Source organism: Cannabis sativa, chromosome 2, assembly GCF_029168945.1.
Source record: "Cannabis sativa cultivar Pink pepper isolate KNU-18-1 chromosome 2, ASM2916894v1, whole genome shotgun sequence".
Taxonomy (NCBI): Eukaryota; Viridiplantae; Streptophyta; class Magnoliopsida; order Rosales; family Cannabaceae; genus Cannabis; species Cannabis sativa.
In genome coordinates this window covers 78,160,190-78,179,649 of record NC_083602.1, presented here as the reverse complement: position 1 = coordinate 78,179,649, position 19,460 = coordinate 78,160,190, and the positions used below count along the sequence as shown (strand labels likewise).

At 33.5% G+C, this 19,460-nt stretch overlaps 1 non-coding gene across 1 annotated transcript; it reads left to right on the top strand.

Annotated features, from left to right (window-relative positions):
- Positions 1–9,071: 9,071 nt before the first annotated feature.
- Positions 9,072–9,178, top strand: LOC115721488 (small nucleolar RNA R71). Its single transcript, XR_004012507.2, has one exon. It is a non-coding gene; the product is annotated as a small nucleolar RNA R71 (small nucleolar RNA).
- The last annotated feature ends 10,282 nt before the right edge of the window (positions 9,179–19,460 follow it).

Genomic DNA, 19,460 nt, shown 5'->3' with positions numbered 1-19,460 from the left:
TTTCACAATATATAATATCTTCTTATTAATATTAGAAATAATAAGTAGTCTAGAAATAACTATCTAGAAAATATCTTATTTGACTAAATATCTTTTCCACAAAAATTTGAAAAAAAAATATCTAATTTAAGTTGTATTAGAAAAAATCTAAAACTTAAATATTTTTTAAATTTAAATTTAATTAAATATCAAAAATTAAGTTATAACCACTTAATTTGAAAATATTCCATTTTAAGTTAATATTTGAAAAGATATTAACTTAAAAAATATCTAAAGAATCTTAATAATCAATGCCTAAAATTCCTCAACTTAATTTTGAAATTTTAAATCCGAAAGATATTCAGATTTAAGTTAGTTAGTTGTAGATAACTAAAAATCAACTTAAATAGGAATATTTAATGAAAAATTTAAATTAAGCTTCAGAAAGAATCTAGATGGTTATAATTCTATATTTAATTAAAGGGAAAAAAACAAAAAAATACAAAAAAGGAAAAAAAATTACAAAATACTTTGGGCCGGCCCATTAAACATTTATACAGTCCACATACAAATATTTACAAAAATACCACATGCACTAAGCCTTCAGCTGTACAGAGCGAACCATGAAGATGAAAATACGCGCTCGTTTCAAAACCGCAAAGCAACCAAAATGAAACCAAAACGAGAAAAATACAACTATTAATTCTGGCAAAATCAACTGGAAAAGAATACCTGCAATGATCTAAACTGAAAATGACGAAAAAAAAATCAGAAAAACTGTGAAGAAACTGAAATTACACATTTATTTTCTGTTTTATTCGATCAAAACAACTCCCCCTAATATCGAAATCTAGATTCATGAAATGTAGATCTGTAACAAACAGATCTGGACCTCCCACCAAATTCAAAACAATGTATGATGTGAAAATTTTTAAAAAACCTCATGAATAATACATCTACGTTATATACAGTTACATTTTGATTTATTTTTTGTTTTGGTTGCCTTATAGTTGCATTATCGTTTTATGATAGTTTATATATTATGCAAGAATTTAATTTGATGGGGACTAAGAAATAGTAGTTATACATAGTAAGTTTTGTGCAAATAGTTGCATATTAATTTTATAGTGAAATAACATATGCAAGTAGCAAAACTATAATAAAACTACAAAACAACTGTATGCAAGTGCAAATAGTTGCCTTATAGTTGCATTATCGTTTTATGATAGTTTATATATTATGCAAGAATTTAATTTGATGGGGACTAAGAAATAGTAGTTATACATAGTAAGTTTTGTGCAAATAGTTGCATATTAATTTTATAGTGAAATAACATATGCAAGTAGCAAAACTATAATAAAACTACAAAACAACTGTATACAAACTAAAATACAGGAAAAACTCTTTGAACATCAACATCCATGATAAATCTCATTGTTACCCATTGATGATATAAAAATGGACAGGAAACAACTAGATAAAAAACATATTAAAAAAATACATACAGAAGGTGTAAAATTTCAAATATGGGAGAAAACCAAAAAGAAACCGAAAACAAACCTCGGTTCGAACATCAGCACTAACATTAGCTTTTTTCCCAGAAACGTTGACAATGAAATCTCTGCATTATTTGTTGAGCAAACATACATAAGAAGCACAATGATTTCCTAAGATTGTGCCTAAAACCAGTGAAAATATTTTTCATTTCTCAGAACACTTTCCTTGACTTCGACTATTCTTTATTATTTGATTTTGTCTTCAGGTGTTAGCTTTTGTTGTCTATACTCTTTCTGGCTTTATTCTCTACACAGTCGCTCCATATGTTATCAAGGTCCGTTTCTTCGTAAGAATATATAAGAAACTAGCTTTACAATTAAAAATTAAAAATAAAAAGAAAAGAAGAATTGTTATGTAAAAAAATTAAAAATTAAAAACTGAAATAAAATTTAAAATTTAAAATTAAAAGCGAAATAAAATTAAAAATAAAAAGAAAAGAAGAAAAAAGAGAGTGAAATGATGGATTGATTGATAGAAGTCAATCCTAGACCTAAGCAACAATATATAAGAAACTAGCTTTACAATTAAAAATTAAAAAAAAAAAGAAAAGAAGAATTGTTATGGAAAAAAAATTAAAAAATAAAAACTGAAAATAAAATTAAAAATAAAAAATTAAAAACTGAAATAAAATTAAAAATAAAAAGAAAAGAAGAAAAAAAGAGAGTGAAATGATGGATTGATTGATAGAAAATGAAAAAAGAGAGGGAAGAGAGTAAGATTTGATTGATGATGGATGGAATGATGATTAAGTGGTATTTGTGTAATAAAACCAACATTGTAAGTAAAAAAGTTGATATAGGCGTGTAGGAGTATTTTGGTAATAAATTGTGCAAAAGTAATTTTTCATGTAAAAATTTCTTAATTAAATACAAGAAAATACACATAGTTTAGCTTAGAATATAAAATTCTTTAAACTATGGTTTTCTTAAATTAATTTCAAAATAAATGAAATTAATTATGTTGCTAATCAATTTTATTAGGTTAAACTAGTTTAATTAACCTAGTACAGTTATTCAAATCAGACAAATGAGCCTTCACAATTGGGGTGGTTCATGTGAGGGGGTGCTGGGTTCAGTATGTCGTACCCACTTCTATGGCTCCCAACTCTCACACAAGGCCCAAAAGAGAGGAATTTAACCTTAAAATGAGCAACTGTTATTAATTGACTAAGCCCAAAAAAACTAAATGGGCCTAAATAAAATCTATCAAAAACTATGACATTTTATTTAGCAACAGCAACCTATATGCATCTATAATGAAATTAAACACATAGGCTCACACAGGCACACTTTGGATGGGTCCTATCATGTTGCTAGGTCATACACAGATGAAAGAAGATTGTAAATATACCTGTTACAAATTATTAACTTGACCAAGGGAGCCATGAGTTAAAATCAGATCATTGGATCTGTCAACAAGTTAACCATAGCTATTTGCAATCAAGCAATAATAGGTTTTGAAAACTTACACATAAGCTAAAACACATACTCCTGCAACAAGGTTAGCTGGATAGTTGGATGTAGGATTTATTTAATTTTAAATTAAATAATTAATTTCGAAAATAATTAATTAAATAAAAAATAATAATTTTCGAAAATTTTTTAAAAAAAATTTGAAAATTTTGAAATTTAAAAAAAAAAATTAAATTTAAAATTAAACCTACAATTTTGAAATAATTAGGTTTCAACCAACCTAAATATCATTTCGAAATTTACTAACTACTTTTAAAAATTTAAATGTTATTTTATAAATAAAAATTAAAAAAGATAAATGAATATCTTTTTGAGATTTTAAATGTAATTTAAATAAATAAAATAACAAAATTTAAAAGTTAGCAAAATATCTTACATCTTTTTAAAATTACATGATTATAGTTATCTTATTTTAAATTTAAATAAGGTCAAATTATTTAAAAAAATTTAATTTAAAATATTTAAAATCTGACCTTAAATTTAAAAATAAGATAAGATATAATCAAATTTAAAAATAAGATAGATTATTAAGCAAAAGAAGATAGATACTAACTATTTTCAAATTCAAATTACACTAATATCTTGAATTAAATTTAAAAAATATTAAATTAATTTATAATGATAATTAGAATTGAATTAGGAATAGTAATAGTATAAATACAGAACTACACAAAAAATCAGAAGTTAATTCCATGAAAAAGCATGAAAAATCGAAGAAAAACGAAAAAAAAATGCGAGCTGTATGGACAGTTTTCGCGCACGCATGAGAATTTCAGCACAACTCCGTTTTTTTTTTTTTGAATCTTCAAAAAATCATAACTAATTCAAATTAGATTGAAATTGAGTTCTGTAAAAAAGTAACTTGCTTAATTTTTTCCATACTATCCAATAAAAATAATTCCAGAAACAGATATTCAATTATTTTTAACAAAAATTCACAAACACCAATCAATCATCAAATAACACTCAATACAACATGATACCATCCAAAAACAAACAAACAATCGTTTTAAAGTCCAAATTTCTTGCAAGTAAATCAATTACCATGGCTCTGAGACCAGTTGTTGAAAATTATTTTACCAGGATCTTAGATCTACTCACAAGTATGTTTATTAACACCCTAAATATGAACTTTCTAAAACGATGAAATAAACACATATAAAGTTTAGTAAACCTTACATTGGGTGCAGCGGAATTAAATGACTCCTTCCATTCAGATATCTAGCCCTTGATTCATTCTTGTAGCAGAGCATTATCAATATCTGAACCTGGATCTCTTTCTCTGATTCTTTAGTGCTAAAACTCCTTCTTGCTGAAAGTCTTTCTTCACGATCTTCCTCACTATGATTGAGGTATCACTTGCTGTGTGTGGGCACTATTCTCACACTAAGAATTTCGAAATATTGAAGAAGAAAAGAAGAGGGAAGTGGCAGCTAAAGATAGGGAGAGAGAAGGCTAAGGTTTTTCTCTGAAGGAAAAATAGAAAATTTAAGTGTGAAATTTTAGTGTAAATTTCCTGAAGCCTTCACTATCTATTTATAGCATTCCACTAAGGTTAGGTTTGAATTATTTGGCATTAAAATAATGAAAATATCAGTTTAAATTTCCTACAAAAGTAGCCGGCCCTATACAAGTGGATTTGGGCCTTACTTTTTGCAATTTTGCAGTTTTATCTTTTCTCCATCTGATTTTTTCAAAAACGCCAATTTTCTAATTCAACCATTTAAATGGCAATTCTAACTATTTAATAACTATAAATAATTATTAAATAATATTGTCATTTATCATATTTATTAATTGAACCATACAAAGTATCATAATTAACAAATATGCCCCTATAAACTCTTTCTTTACAATTTCGCCCTTACTTAGTGAAAAATTCACAAATAGACATAGTCTAATTTGAGAATTATAATTGATTAATCAAAACCAATTATATGAGTCTTACAAGCAATATTATCTCAACTAGTGCGGGGACCATGGGTCTATATAACCGAGCTTCCAATAAGTAGATCAAGAATTTATAACCTAAATTCACTGACTTATTAATTATTCGTTGAATCCACGCATAGAACTTAGAATTGCACTCTCAGTATATAGAATTCTCTATATGTTCCACCATATAGACACATCATTAGTTATCCATTGTTATAATCCTAATTTGATCAATGATCCTCTATATGAATGATCTACACTGTAAAGGGATTAGATTACCGTTACACCCTACAATGTATTTAATCCTTAAAACACTTAACCCCGTATAAATCATATTTCAGCTTATGTGAAATGAGATCTCCACCATTTATTTTTGTTTGGTCAAGCTCGAAGGAGATCATCCTTTGCTACTATTCGCCAGATAGAAGCTATAGATTCCATGTTTATGTTAGCGCTCCCACTCAATTGCACTACCGTGTTCCCAAAATGTACGTATCACCCTGACCTAAAAGTAGGCTTAACTAACAAATCAAAGAACACAAATAGCCTCTCGAGATTGAGCCTAATCATAACAGGATTAAGATCATTTGATCTAGGATCAACTAGGCGATATTTCTTGAATAGATATTACGGTAAGTTTAATAAATCTAAGTCAAAGTTCAATATCGGTCCCTTCCGATGCATACTCCATGCATCCAACCTGAGCTTTACTTTAACCAATGCTCTGGAAAGAACATAGCATTTCTCCAAATGCAAGTAAACTCTGTTGTAGATTATCATATCAGTAAAACCCTGTGTCTGATAAATCTAGGAAACTTTATTCACATAGTCATGTTTACTTTCCAATGTGTTGACAGCACAATAAAGAGGATCAAGTATGTGAAAAGGGTTTCAGACGAATTCATACATTATGTACATATAATCATGAAATAAATCATGTGAACCATGCAACATTAAATGTTATTTCTGATCTATATTAATAAGTAAATCTGATTATATTGAAATGAGTTTTATTTAGGGCATAAAACCCAACAGTTGGAAGGGTTGCAAGAATTGGATTGGAGATGAAATTTGAAATGCTTCTAATTCTAAGTTAGCAATGGTCTTCAAAGGATGTAACTTTTAGGATAAGAGAAGATGGAATATTAAGTCTTTCTGTTTTCTTTTATTCAGATGATTATATTTAGTTTTGGTTTTTAATTATTTACTTATTTATTTTAATTTTAATTATATTTAGTTTTAGTTTTATTTTTGTAATAAATTAAATTGCTTAAAAATAATACACATCATTAAAATAATACATGTCATCAATAATAATATACGTGTATGACACGTGGACCAATCGCGTGAGTCTGTTATATATGACTTGTCATTTAACGCCTACAACTAACAGCTGCAACAAAAATAAAAGTTAAGGGACTTTTGCCGCCATTTTTTTATTGAGGTCATATGTGTAACAAATCAAAATGATAAGGGGGTTTCGCTGCAATTTTTCCTATTTTCAAATTTCAAAAATTTTGATTTTACCAATTCAGAAGATCGATATATGTTTAAAAAGTCGTTTTCTCAATTCTCACTTCTCATAAAAAAAATGAAAGCTTTTAACTTAAGATTTTTCTCAATTAAATATGTTAAAAACAATCAAATTATATGTTTGGTTTGTATAATTTTTAATGAAATTACTATCTAAGTAACTAAATATAGTATAAACTAGTCTAACACAATATTTATTTATTCACATAATTAGCAGCGGAATTCAACTCAAAGTTTTCAAAAAGAAAAGAAATTTATCGAACTTAACGCAAGAATATACTCAGTACCCCCAACTAAAATGAGACAGTTTTCTCAATGTCTAAATATGTATATGATAAGGACATGAGATGAGAATCGAAAAAACAAAGAATATGCACAATGATATATGTTGATTATCAAAAAACAAATGATAAAAAATAAACTAAAATACTAAAAATAAAGAAAGCAATTAAAGATATGACCAGTTGAGAAATAATTCACTAACCTTAGTAAATCGAGTCATAAAGGAGCATTTCCTCCATTTCAGGTGGTGTTAATTCTAAAATGGTTTCAACTGTTGTCCATTGACTTTGAATACATTACTAGTTTTAGAATTTTCAATTTCAACATCTTTGTGAGGAAAAACAGTACGAAAAGTAAATAGATTAGTCTGTCTAGAACGTAACTTACTGAGATCAAAAGGAATGTTCCAATCAGGGGGTTGAACTAACTTTTGTGATTCAGGGAGTGATTGTGATTCTAATTAGAGAAGAGGTTCAACTGATTCAACTTTGGTTTTCCATTCTTGCGTGTTCATTAATGGTGGGGGCTCTTACAACGAATTCACACTATAAAAAGAACTTTTAAAATTCATACCAAAATGATTTACATAATTTTCAAAAGATTTATCTTTATTCAACAAGAAATATTGTGTAGAAGAATCAACAAATTTGACGTCATACACATCATCACATTCCACAGATTTATTAGCAACATTAAAAATATTCAACTCAACAGTCATATTTCTAAATGATAATTGAAAAACACCATTACGACAGTTGATGATTGCATTAGATGTGGCTAAAAATGGTCCACCCAAAATGATAAGAATTTGAACATTGATGTCTTCAACAAAATGAGTATCAAGAATAATGAAATCAATAGGAAAATAAAATTTATCTTCCTTTATCGAAACATCTTCTATGATACCTCTAGGAATTTTCACAGACCGATCAGCTAATTGAAGTGTCATAGATGTTGGTCTCAATTCCCCTAAACTAAGTTACTTATAAGCAGAATAAGGCAACAAATTCACACTAACTCATAAATCAAGTAAAGCTTTGTTAATCATGTGATCACCAATAATACATGGAATTGTGGGACACCCCGGATCTTTGTGTTTAACAAGACTTTTATATTAAATTATGGAGCTGACTTGTTCCGTTAAAAATACCTTTTTGAGAACATTGATATTTCTTTTTGCAGTACACAGATCTTTCAACAATTTAGAGTAGGCAGGTATTTATTTAATGGCATCTAAGAAAGGGATATTTGTAATTGCTTGCTTGAATACCTCTAAGATGTCCCCATACTGACTACCTCTTTTGATCGAGATCAACCTTTGTAGAAATGGAGCTTTTGGAATGAATAATAAATTTGACTCGATTCTTCAACTGAGTCTTTAGAATGTGAACTTTCAGGCTAACTCATTTCATTTTCTTTCAATGAGTCTTTGTTCATTTTAATATCAGGTTGAGGTACGTAATTAGGTTTTTCAATAATTTTTCTAGACCTAAGGATAGTAATTAACTTAGCTTCTTCAATAGGTCTAGATGTACTTACCTCATATCGACTTTTTGGATTGGGAATGGGTTGATTGGGAAGTTTTCCCTTTTCCCTTTCAGCTACAGCAGTAGCAAGTTGACCTATTTGTGTTTCAAGCTTTAACAGGGATTGAGAATTTGTGTGTAAAGCTTGTTGGGTGGTTTGCAATAACTGTTGTAGAGTATCCTCTAAAGATGGCTTTCTTTGTTGTTGAGGATATGGCATATTAGGTTGGGCATGACTCTGATCGGGCGTGTTTTACTGGTACCCTTGGTTCATTGGAGGTTGGCTTCGTCTCCATAAAAAATTTGGATGATTTCTCCAATTTGGATTGTAGGATTGAGAAATGGGCTATCAGATAATTTCCCATAAGTCTGAAGAGCGTTTACTTCTTCAGAGAATGCCTCTTGGTATATAGGCAGTGATGGATAGGACTGGGCACTATGACTTGTACTATAGCATAAGGAACAAACTTCATTCCTATGTATAGGAGTATTCATGGACTAACTTAATGACATATCTTCAACTCTCCTAGTTAGATTTGCTAACAAAGTTTTTATATCTACATCATCTTTGACATTGTAGAGTCCACGTCTCTTAGGCGTGTTGGAAGCTTTCGATCTAGGATCTTTGCAATTCCACTGTTGAGAATTTACAAAAGGATTCTAAAGAGACTCCCAAGCCTCTTCCCCTTTAAATTACGAAACATTTCCAGTGTGAATTGATTGTACCATTTGTCAGTTTAAGGGAGATAATCCATCATAAAAGTATTTTACCAAACTCTGTTTTTCAAAACCATGGTATGGACACTTTAGTAATAAATCTTTAAATCTTTCCCAACATTCATAAAATTCTTTGTGATCTTTCTGAAAAAATTCAGAGATTTCTCTCCTAATATTATCTATTTTAGACATGGGAAAAGATTTGGACAAAAATTTATTAACTAATTCATCCCTCCTTTGGTGAAGTAGTCTACAGCGATGACAACAAATTGTACCCCTCCTTTTCCCTTTGCGAGTTAACCAATTAGGTCTATCCCCCACACTGCGAAGGGCCAAGGAGACTACATCATCGTAAGCTCATTGGGTGGAGCTCTTGGTATCTTCAAAAATCTCTAGCACATGTCACATTTTCTAACATAGTCCATCAAGTCTTCAATCATCATTGGCCGAAAGTACCCCTATCAGAGTATCTTTTTGGACAAGCTTTGCCCCCGGCATGATTGTCGCAGAAGCCTTCATGCACTTCTATCAGAAGTCGTTCAGCTTCGACTTTGGTAACGCACCTTAAGAGAGGCATAGAGAAACTTTATCTGTACATTATCCCATCTAGGATCAAGTACCTAGCAGCTTTTCTTCTTAGTTTGCTAGCCTCGTTTTTGTTTTCTAGCAAGGCTCTTGTTTGGAGGTAAGTTGCGATAGGTATCATCCATGTTGGAGTGTCATCCAGCATGTCGACTTCCTCTGGGACAACAATGTTGGGCTCTTCAAGGAACTGTATGGGCACCAAGTTTGCTTTGTCAGCTATCGTACTGCTCATTAGGCGAGCAAGTGCATCTGTTGTGGCATTCTATTCTCTAGGGATCTGCTTGATCATGTAGCCTTTGAGCTGACTTAGCAAGTCTCTAATTTTGCTCAAGTAGGGCACCTTTCTATCACCTCGAGCTGTGTATTCACCTAGGACTTGATTCACAACTAATTGAGAATCGCTGAATATATCTAGGTGGTCATCTCGTACTTCATGTGCCAACTTGAGGCCAACTATCAGGGCTTCGTATTTGACCTCATTGTTTGAGGCTTTGAAGCCAAATTTGATTGCTCCGTGCACTTGTTGCCCCCTAGCTGTTGTAAGGGAAATGCCTACACCAGACAATTAGTTAGTGCAACTTTCGTCAACATGGAGTTTCCATGTTAGATCTTTGGAATTTTATTGCTGCTCTTGCTCTCGCTTCTTCTCTAGCTCTTTTTGTTCTGCTAAGTCTTAAGGGGTCTCAAGAGTTGAGTTGGTACACTCAGCCACGAAGTCTGCAAGGGCTTGACCTTTTATGGCTGTTCTTGGTTGGTATGTGATCTCAAATTGGCCAAGCTCAATGGCCCATTTGAGTAGTCAACCTGATGCTTCAGGTTTCTACAAAATGTGTCGCAGTGGTTGATCAGTGTACACCTTTATGGGGTATGCCTGGAAGTAGGGCCTCAGTTTTCTAGAATCTAAGATCAAGATGTAGGTCACCTTCTCCATGAGTGGGTATCGACTTTCTGTGTCGACTAACCTTTTGCTGATGTAGTATAGAAGGTGTTGTACACTGCCTTCTTCTCTTGTGAGTACAGCACTCACAGCATGCTCTGTGACTGCTAGGTACACGCCTAGCTCTTCATTGTCTAGGGGTTTAGACAATACCGGTGGTTGGGCCAATTTCTTCTTCAACTCTTGGAATGCATTTTCACATTCCTCTTTCCACACAAATTTTTTGTTGCCTCTGAGAATGTTGAAGAAGGGTACGCATTTGTCTAGAGACTTGGACACAAATCTGCTTAGTGCAGCAATGCGTCCAATTAAGCTGTGTACTTCCTTGACAATTGTGGGTAACTTCATGTCCAAAAGGGCTTGGATCTTATCTGGATTTGCTTCTATTCCCCTAGCATTGACTATGAAGCCAGGGAATTTCCCCGAGCTTACGCAAAAAGAGCATTTAAGGGGATTGAGCTTCATGTTGTAGCTGCAAAGGATTTTGAAATACTCACCTAGGTTCTCCACATGCCCCCTAACCTTTTTGGACTTGACGAGCATGTTGTCCACATACACCTCCATGTTGTGGCCAATGAGATCTGTGAACATGTTCACCAGCCTTTGATAAGCGGCCCCTGCGTTTTTCAGCCCAAAGGGCATGACTTTGTAGTAGTATAGGCCTAGGTCCGTCATGAAGCTTGTGTGCTCCTGATCAGGTGGATGCATCTTTATCTAATTGTAACCTTAATATGCGTCCATAAAGCTCAGGACTTTATGGCCAGCTGTTGCATCCACTAGCTGGTCAATTCTGGGCAGCAAGTAGCAGTCTTTTGGACATGATTTGTTCAGGTTGGTGAAGTCAATGCAAACTCTCCACTTCTTATTGGGTTTAGGTACCAGTTTTAGGTTGGATACCCACTGAGGGTAGAATTCTTCTACTATGAAGTCATTGGCCCTCAGTCGTTTGACTTCATCTTTGAGTACCTGGGCACGCTCCTTGTCCAGCTGCCGCCTCTTTTGCTGAACAGGTCGAATGCTTTGATCAATGTTGAGTGCATGGGTTATCATGGAGGGGTCGATTCTGACCATATCTCTATGTGACCATGTGAACAGGTCCAGGTTTGCCCTTAGAAATTTTGTCAAGACTGACTTGATTTCTCGAGCCGAACCTTCACTGATCTTCAGTCTCCTTGTTGGGTGAGTGGGATCAACTTGCACTTCTTCCAACTCTTCTATAGGTCTGAAGTTTCCTGTAGGATCCCCAAAGCGAGGATCTATGTCTGTGTCCTTGCCTTGGGCTAGACTTCATTGCCCCTTGCAGGCCGCATCTTCTGGACTTCTAGCAGGCATTTTCTCCTTTTTGGCCTTGGACAAGGCCAAGTTGTAATAGTGATAGGCAGACTATTTGTCTCCCCTCATGCATGCCACTCCGTGCCTTGCTGGAAATTTAAGGCATAAGTGGTAGATAGATGTCACTGCCTTCAAGTCGTTGAGGGCCGGTCGGCCAATCATGGCATTCAAAGCAGAGGGAACGTCGATAACGACAAACTGTACCATCAGTGTTCTTGTGGTTGGATTTTCTCCAATTATGAGGGCTAATCTAATATTCTTGATAGGTGCGATGCCTTGGCCAAAAAAGCCATACGTCACTTGCTTGCAAGGCGCCAGGTCGGTGAGTTTGAGTTCCATCTTTTCATATGTTGATTTGAAAAGAATGTTGGAGGAGGCTCCGTTGTCCACCATACATCTAGCCACGGTCATATTCCCGATTTGCACAGTAATGACCAGGGGGTCATTATGCGAGAAACTGACCGGTGTTGTATCTTCTTCAGTAAAAGAGATGGTGGGTTCTACAGGCTTCTGTTGTTTAGAACTCCAGTCTTTGACATCTAGGAATTTGCCTTTGGCCTCATGACAGAGTGTCCGAGCATAGCTTTCCCTAGCTTTGCTGCTTTTGCCAGCAATGTGGGGTCCGCCTATTATGACCCCTAGATGTCCTGCCACGGGTGGTGGCATCGAATCTCCATTTTGGCCTCCTTGCGCCTAGGTCTGGTCTTCTTGCACATAACGACGCAGGTGGGGATTGTTACACCTTATTAGGTACTTAATCTCCCTCTTCAAATTTTGACACTCATTAGTGTCGTGACTGAAGTCGTTATGATATCTGCAGAACTTCGACATGTCCCTCTTGCCCATCTTCCTTCTGATAGGAAAGGGCTTTCGGTATGGGATCGTTCCCTGAGTGGCCATGAAGATGGCCTCAGGCTTCTTTATTAAGAGGATGAAGCAAGTGTACTTCTCCTCCTTGTTCTTCTGTGGCGTGGGAAAAGTGTTAAATGCACATCACCAATGACCTTTTGGAGGTCAAGCTGCATGTCGAAGTATTTGATGTGACCCAACGGATCCTCTCGTCTAGTATACATCTTCCATACCGGTATTTTAAACTTCGGCAAGGGTAAGGCAATTATATATGCCAAGAATAGTGATTCCCTCGACCGGTCAAGTTCAAGGTTTGAAGGCTTCAGGCAAGCTATGCCCTGGATCATGTCCCTGAGTTGGTCCAACTGTGCTTGCACAGAAGGATTTGTTGTTGTGGAGACTTGATTGACTGGCCCTTCTTGGGGAGGGTGCAGATTCTGAAAAGATAGGGGCTAGCTGGCCATACCCTGAGACAGTGTATGGTGAAGATCAGCCATACCCTACAGACCCTGGTCGACCGTTCCCAAGTATGGGAGTTGGCCTAGGCCAGCCATGCTTAAACCCGATTGTTGTGCTTGGTCGGCCAGACTTGTATTGGGCAGGGTATGGCCGCCCAGTACTCTTCCATGGCCGGCCAAACCTGCAAAGGGCAAGGTGTGGCCTCCCGTGATGCTTCTTTGGCTGGCCAGACCTGCATTGGGCAGGGTTTGGCTGCCCGTGACTCCTCGGTTGACTGCCATTGGTTGTGTATTGACTGGGGGTGGATCACGCCAATTGCTAAAGTTTGGTGGATCTAGATTCCTAAAGCGATGAACTTCACTTCTCAAATTGCTATTTTGGGTGTTTCCACCCACTCTCGGTCCTCGTCGGTCAAAGATCGATCTCTGAGCACCTCGCTCCCCTTGGGGAGGAAGTGATGTACCCTGGCTAGCCATGGGTACTCCTATTGATGGCTGGCCAACTAGTGGCTACACAATGGGGGGTGCTGCTAAGCCGGAGATCCCTGGCTGGTCCCCTAAGCCGCTGGTTGTCGAGATCTGGCTGTTCTTGTCGTTTGACCTTTGAAGAAAGGTCTGTCCTCCTTCTGGCAGGGGAAAATCTGTCCTAGTTTCTGAGGAACTTGGCGACAGTCTTCCTTGAAGTGGATCCCTAAGGAGATCATGGCCTCTTCTGTCGATTCTCTAATTGAATGTCTTATTAGATCGGTGGCCTCCCGGTTGCAGCGATCTAATTCTGCTTGGTGAGATCGAAGGATGTACCCCTGGTCATCCATCCATCTCAGGAATTCGCGTCTCTACTAAGTAAAAACATCACAATCAGCAATGTGTGGTTCTTTAGTTAGGCCTGCACGACCTACAACTTCACTGAGTCTGGCCAACTCAAGGTCTTCTCCTAGGTCCAAGTGAGGCTCGCCAATTGCTGTTACACGACTAAGAGGCCATATGTTGGTACTTGGTAGTGTTAGGAGAACTATGTGGTTTTGTTCATTGGGTCAATTGTTGGTGGAATTCTTATTATGCTTTTGCAAATACTATCCCTTTTACGCTCTATTTCATGTTTTATTTGGGTCCAAAATTGGGGTTTTTAGTACATGTTTCAGTTTAGTAAGATGTGTGATTAAGCTAATTTTAATTGGGTTTTTTCAGTTAATAAATTTTAACAAATCCATTATGTATTTTTCGCCAAATACGCCTGAGAATTTGCAAACTCAATCTGTGGAAACTTTACATATGCAAACTACTGAAGCCATTGTCCAATATCTAGGTTTGCCTATGATAAGTGGTCGTAACAAACAGAGAATGTTTATGTAACGCCCTAATGCTAAGGCACATTACAGTGCTTTTTCAATTACAGTGCTATCTTTGCTAATCAAAGATTTTTCTCAAAAAATGTGTCAAATTAAAACTTTTTATAATGAATATTAAACTTTGTAATTTACATAATTATTTACAAACACCGGGATCCCGTTTCTAAACTTTTATACAAAACATGCCAAAACACAATATTCAGGTCGCACAGCGACTACAAAATATAACCCCAGATGTCCCGAGACTGAACACTCCAGGTCACGCTGCCACGACATGTACAATCTCATCCCAGCCAGGCTCACTCCTGTTCAGCCTTCGCCTTTTCTTTACCTACACATGGAAGTAAAACTGTGAGTCGACAGACTCAGTAAGAAAAGCATATAACATATCATATAATACTGACTTGTATCTAGGCGCCCATACACCTATTTACAAGGCTCAACAGATGAGTAAGAACGTTCTACTATACGACCATGTACCATGTACCGCATGCACTCAGTATACCTTTGTACTAGTGTAGGTAGGGTATGGACCGCACCTTGAGTACTGTTAAGTGTTGTACCACAGACATCTTTTACCTTTCCGTACAAGTGTAGGTAACACCATAATGTACTTTCAGACATCATACACTTTACCAATGCACTCTGTACCACAAACCGTACAAGTGTTGGTAGTGTATGAATTGTTGGGTTTTGTGCCCTAAATAAAACCCATTTCAATATAATCAGATTTACTTATTAATAAAGATCAGAATTTACATTTTATATTGCATGGTTCACATGATTTATTTCATGATTATATATATAATGTATGAATTCTGTTTAAGTCCAGAACATATGAATTAGTTAATGATTATAGTGTTGTCAGCACAGTGGAATATAATCTTAATTATATGTTCGAAAGTTTATTCCCTGATTTGTCAGTTCATTGGATTTAGACTGACATGATAATCAGCGATAGGTATTCTTACACCTTGGATAAGTGTTATGTCCTTTCCAGGGCATTGGCAAAGTTTACCAGTATCGGATGTATGGAGTATACATCAGAAGGGACCGATATTGAACTTTGATTAGATATATTAAAATTTACCGTAATATCTATTCAATTCAATATCACCTGTTGATCCTAGATCAAATGATCTTAATCCTGATATGGTTAGGTTCGATCTCAAGAGTATTATACATGTTCTTTGATTTGTTAGTTAAGCCTACTTTTGGGTCAGGGTGATACGTACATTTTGGGAACATGATAGTATAATTGAGTGGGAGCGCTACCATAAATATGGAGTCTATAACTTCTATAGGAATTTAGAAGTGAAACGATGATATCCTTCGAGCTTGGCTAAACAGAGATAAATGGTGGAGATCTCATTTCACTTCGCTGAAATATCATTTATACAGAGCTAAGTGTTTTAAGGATAAAATACATTGAAGGTGTAACGGTAATTTAGTGCCTATTCAATGTAGATCATCTATTAGAGGGTCATTGATTAAATTAGGATTATAACAATGGATAACTAATAGCGTATCTATATCGTGGAACATATAGAGTGTTCTATATGACTGAGAGTGCAATTCCAAGTTCTAAGTGTGGATTCAGTAAGGAATTAATAAGTTAGGGAATTTACTTGGTAAATTCGGTTCGACTTATTGGAAGCTCGGTTAATATAGGCCCATGGTCCCCATACTAGTTGAGACCATACTGCTTGTACGACTCAGTTAATTGATTTTGATTAATCAATTATAATTCTAAAGTTAGACTATGTCTACTTTATGAATTTTCACTAAGCAAAGGCGAAATTGTAAAGAAAAGAGATTCTAGTTTTATTTATTAATTAAGAGACTTTATATGTCTAAATTAATAAATATATTAAATGACAATATTATTTAATAATTATTTTTTAGTTATTAAATAATTAGAATTGGCATTTAAATGGTTAAATTGGAAAGTTGGTATTTTTGAGAAAATGGGATTGAAAAATAACAAAATGGGAAACTTGCAAAGTGAGGCCCAATTTCCTTATATGGGCCGGCCACTATGCAAGCTTTTACCATTTTATTTTTCCATTATTTTAATGCCATACAATTTTAACCTAAACCTAGATGGCATTCTATAAATAGAAAGTATTGGCTTCAGGAAACTTATGACTTACACATTATTTCCTTCACAGAAAAGCCATTGCCGCCCCCTCTCTCTCTTTTCTTCTCTTCAAATTTCGAAATCCTTGAGTGATAGAGTAGTGCCCACACACATCAAGTGGTATCTCAATCATAGTGTGTAAGACTGTGAAGAATACAAACAACAAGAAGGAGAATCAGCATCAAAGGAAGGAGAGAAAGAGATCCAGATTCATATCTTGATTATGCTCTGCTACAAAAAGGAATCAAGGGCTAGAGATCTGAATGGAAGGAGTCATTATATTCCGCTGCACCCAATGTAAGGTTTACTAAACTTTATATGTGTTTATTTCATTGTTTTAGAATTCATATTAGGATGTAAATGAAACATACTTGGTAGTAAATCTAGATCCTCGTAAATTATTTCCAACAACTGGCACCAGAGCCATGGTAATGATTTACTTTCATGAAATATGAATTAAAACGATGTTATGTGTTGATTTGGATGGTTTCATGTTGATCTATGTGTTATATGATGATTGATTGATGTTTGTAAAATTCTGGGAAAAATAGTTGAATTTTCATTTCTGGAATTATTTTTATTGGATAGTTTGGAAAAAATTAAGCAATTTCCTTTTTTTTACAGAACTCAATTTCAATTTTATTTGAATTAGTTATAATTTTTTGAAGATTTGAAAAAATCGGGGGTGGTGACACACACTTGTGCGCGCGGCTGGCTGCTGGCAGCACCCTTTGTGCGCCCAAGCAACCCCTTGCGCCCAAGAATGTGCACCTGGATGGTGTGCGTACAACTCACAATTTTTTCGTTTTTCTTCGACTTTTCATGCTATTTCATGGAATTAACTTCCGATTTTTTGTGTAGTTTTGTATTTTGATTTTTACTTTTCATATTTCAAATCTAATTATCAGAAATAAATGAATTTTTTTTTTTAAATTAATTTTAGATATTAGTGTAATTTGAATTTGAAAATAGGCAAAAATCTATTTTTGCTTACCTCTTTTCTTATTTTTTTAAAATTTGATTATTTTATCTTAATTTTAAATCTAAGGTCAGATATTAAATTCTTTTTATAAAAAATATTCTATTTTAAATATTTGACCTTATTTAGATTTAAAATAAGATTACTATAATCATAATATTTTAAAAGGAAATAAGATATTTTTGCTAACTTTTAAATTTTGTTATTTTTACTTAAATTAAATTATAAAATCAGAAAAGGGTATGTATTTATCATTTTATTTTATTGAATATTTAATTTATAAAATAACATGAAAATTTAAAAGGTGGTTAGCAATTTTTTTTGAAAATGATATTTAGGTTAGTAGAAACCTAATTTTTCAAAAATTGTAGGTTTAATTTTAAATATTATATTATTTTACTTAAAACTGAAATTTTTTTTTATTTATTTATTATTTTTGAAATTAATATTTTAAATTAAATAAATCCTACATCCAACTATCCAATCTAACTTGTTGCAGGAGTATGTGTTTTAGATTATTTGTAAGTTTTTCTAAAACCTATTATTGCTTGATCTAAATTGTCATGGTTAACTTGTTGACAGATCCAATGATCTGATTTTAACCCATGGTTCAATTGTCAATAGGTCAAGTAAATAATTTGTAACAGGTAAATTTTACATTCTTCTTTCATCTCTGTATGACCTAGTAACATGATAGGATCCATCCAAATTTGTATGCCTGTGTGAGCCTATATGTTTATTTTATTATAGATGCATATAGGTTGTTGCTAAATAAAATGTCACACCATGATAGATTTTATTTAGGCCCATTTAGTTTCTTGGGCCTTTTCAATTAATAACAGTTGTTCATTTTAAGGCTAAATTCCTCTCTTTTGGGCCTTGTGTGAGAGTTAGGGGCCAATAAAAGTGGGTTCGACATACTGAACCCAGCTCCCCCTCACATGAACTACCCCGATTGTGAAGGCCCATTTGCCTGATTCGGACAACTGTACTAGGTTAATTAAATTAGTTTAACCTAATAAAAATTGATTAGCAACATAATTAATTTCAAATTTTTGAAATTTATTTAAGAAAAACACTCTTAGTTTAAGATATTATTTCTAGATAAACTATTTGTATTTTTCTTGTATTTAATTAAATAAAGAATTTTAACTAACTAGATTTTTTTGAAGCTTATTTTAATTATTTCATTAAATATTCCTATTTAAGTTATAAATTAGTTATTACTAACTAATTTTTTTTATCAACTTAAATTTGAATATCTTTTGAATTTAAAATTAAGTTGAGGAATTCTAGGAGTTGGTTACTGAAGATTCTAGAGATATTTTTTAAGTTGTTAAACTTAAAATGGAATATTCTTAAATTAGGTAGTTACCACTTAATTTTGATATTTAATTAAATTTGATTTGGAAATTTTAAGTTGGTTATTTTAGATTCTTTCTATAACTACTTAAATTAGATATTTTTCAAATTTTGAAAAGATACTAAGTTAAATTGAGATATATTCTAGATAGTTATTTCTAGTATTAATTATATTTTCTAATATTAAAATAGGTAAATATCATTGATTGTGAAATTAATTGTTTAATAATTAATTTTTGATACAATCTATATTAAGTATATTTTTCCTAGTATTAAACTAGAATTAATAATTAAGTCTCCTCTATACATAATTATTTATTTCTTGAGTTTAATACATTTAATTAAATATCTAAGTTGATTTTCATCATGATACTTATTGTAATGACCGCTTTAGTAATTTGGATTAGTAAAGGCAATTAACACTAATGTTTATTATTTTATTATTATTTGTGAATTTATTTAATTCTG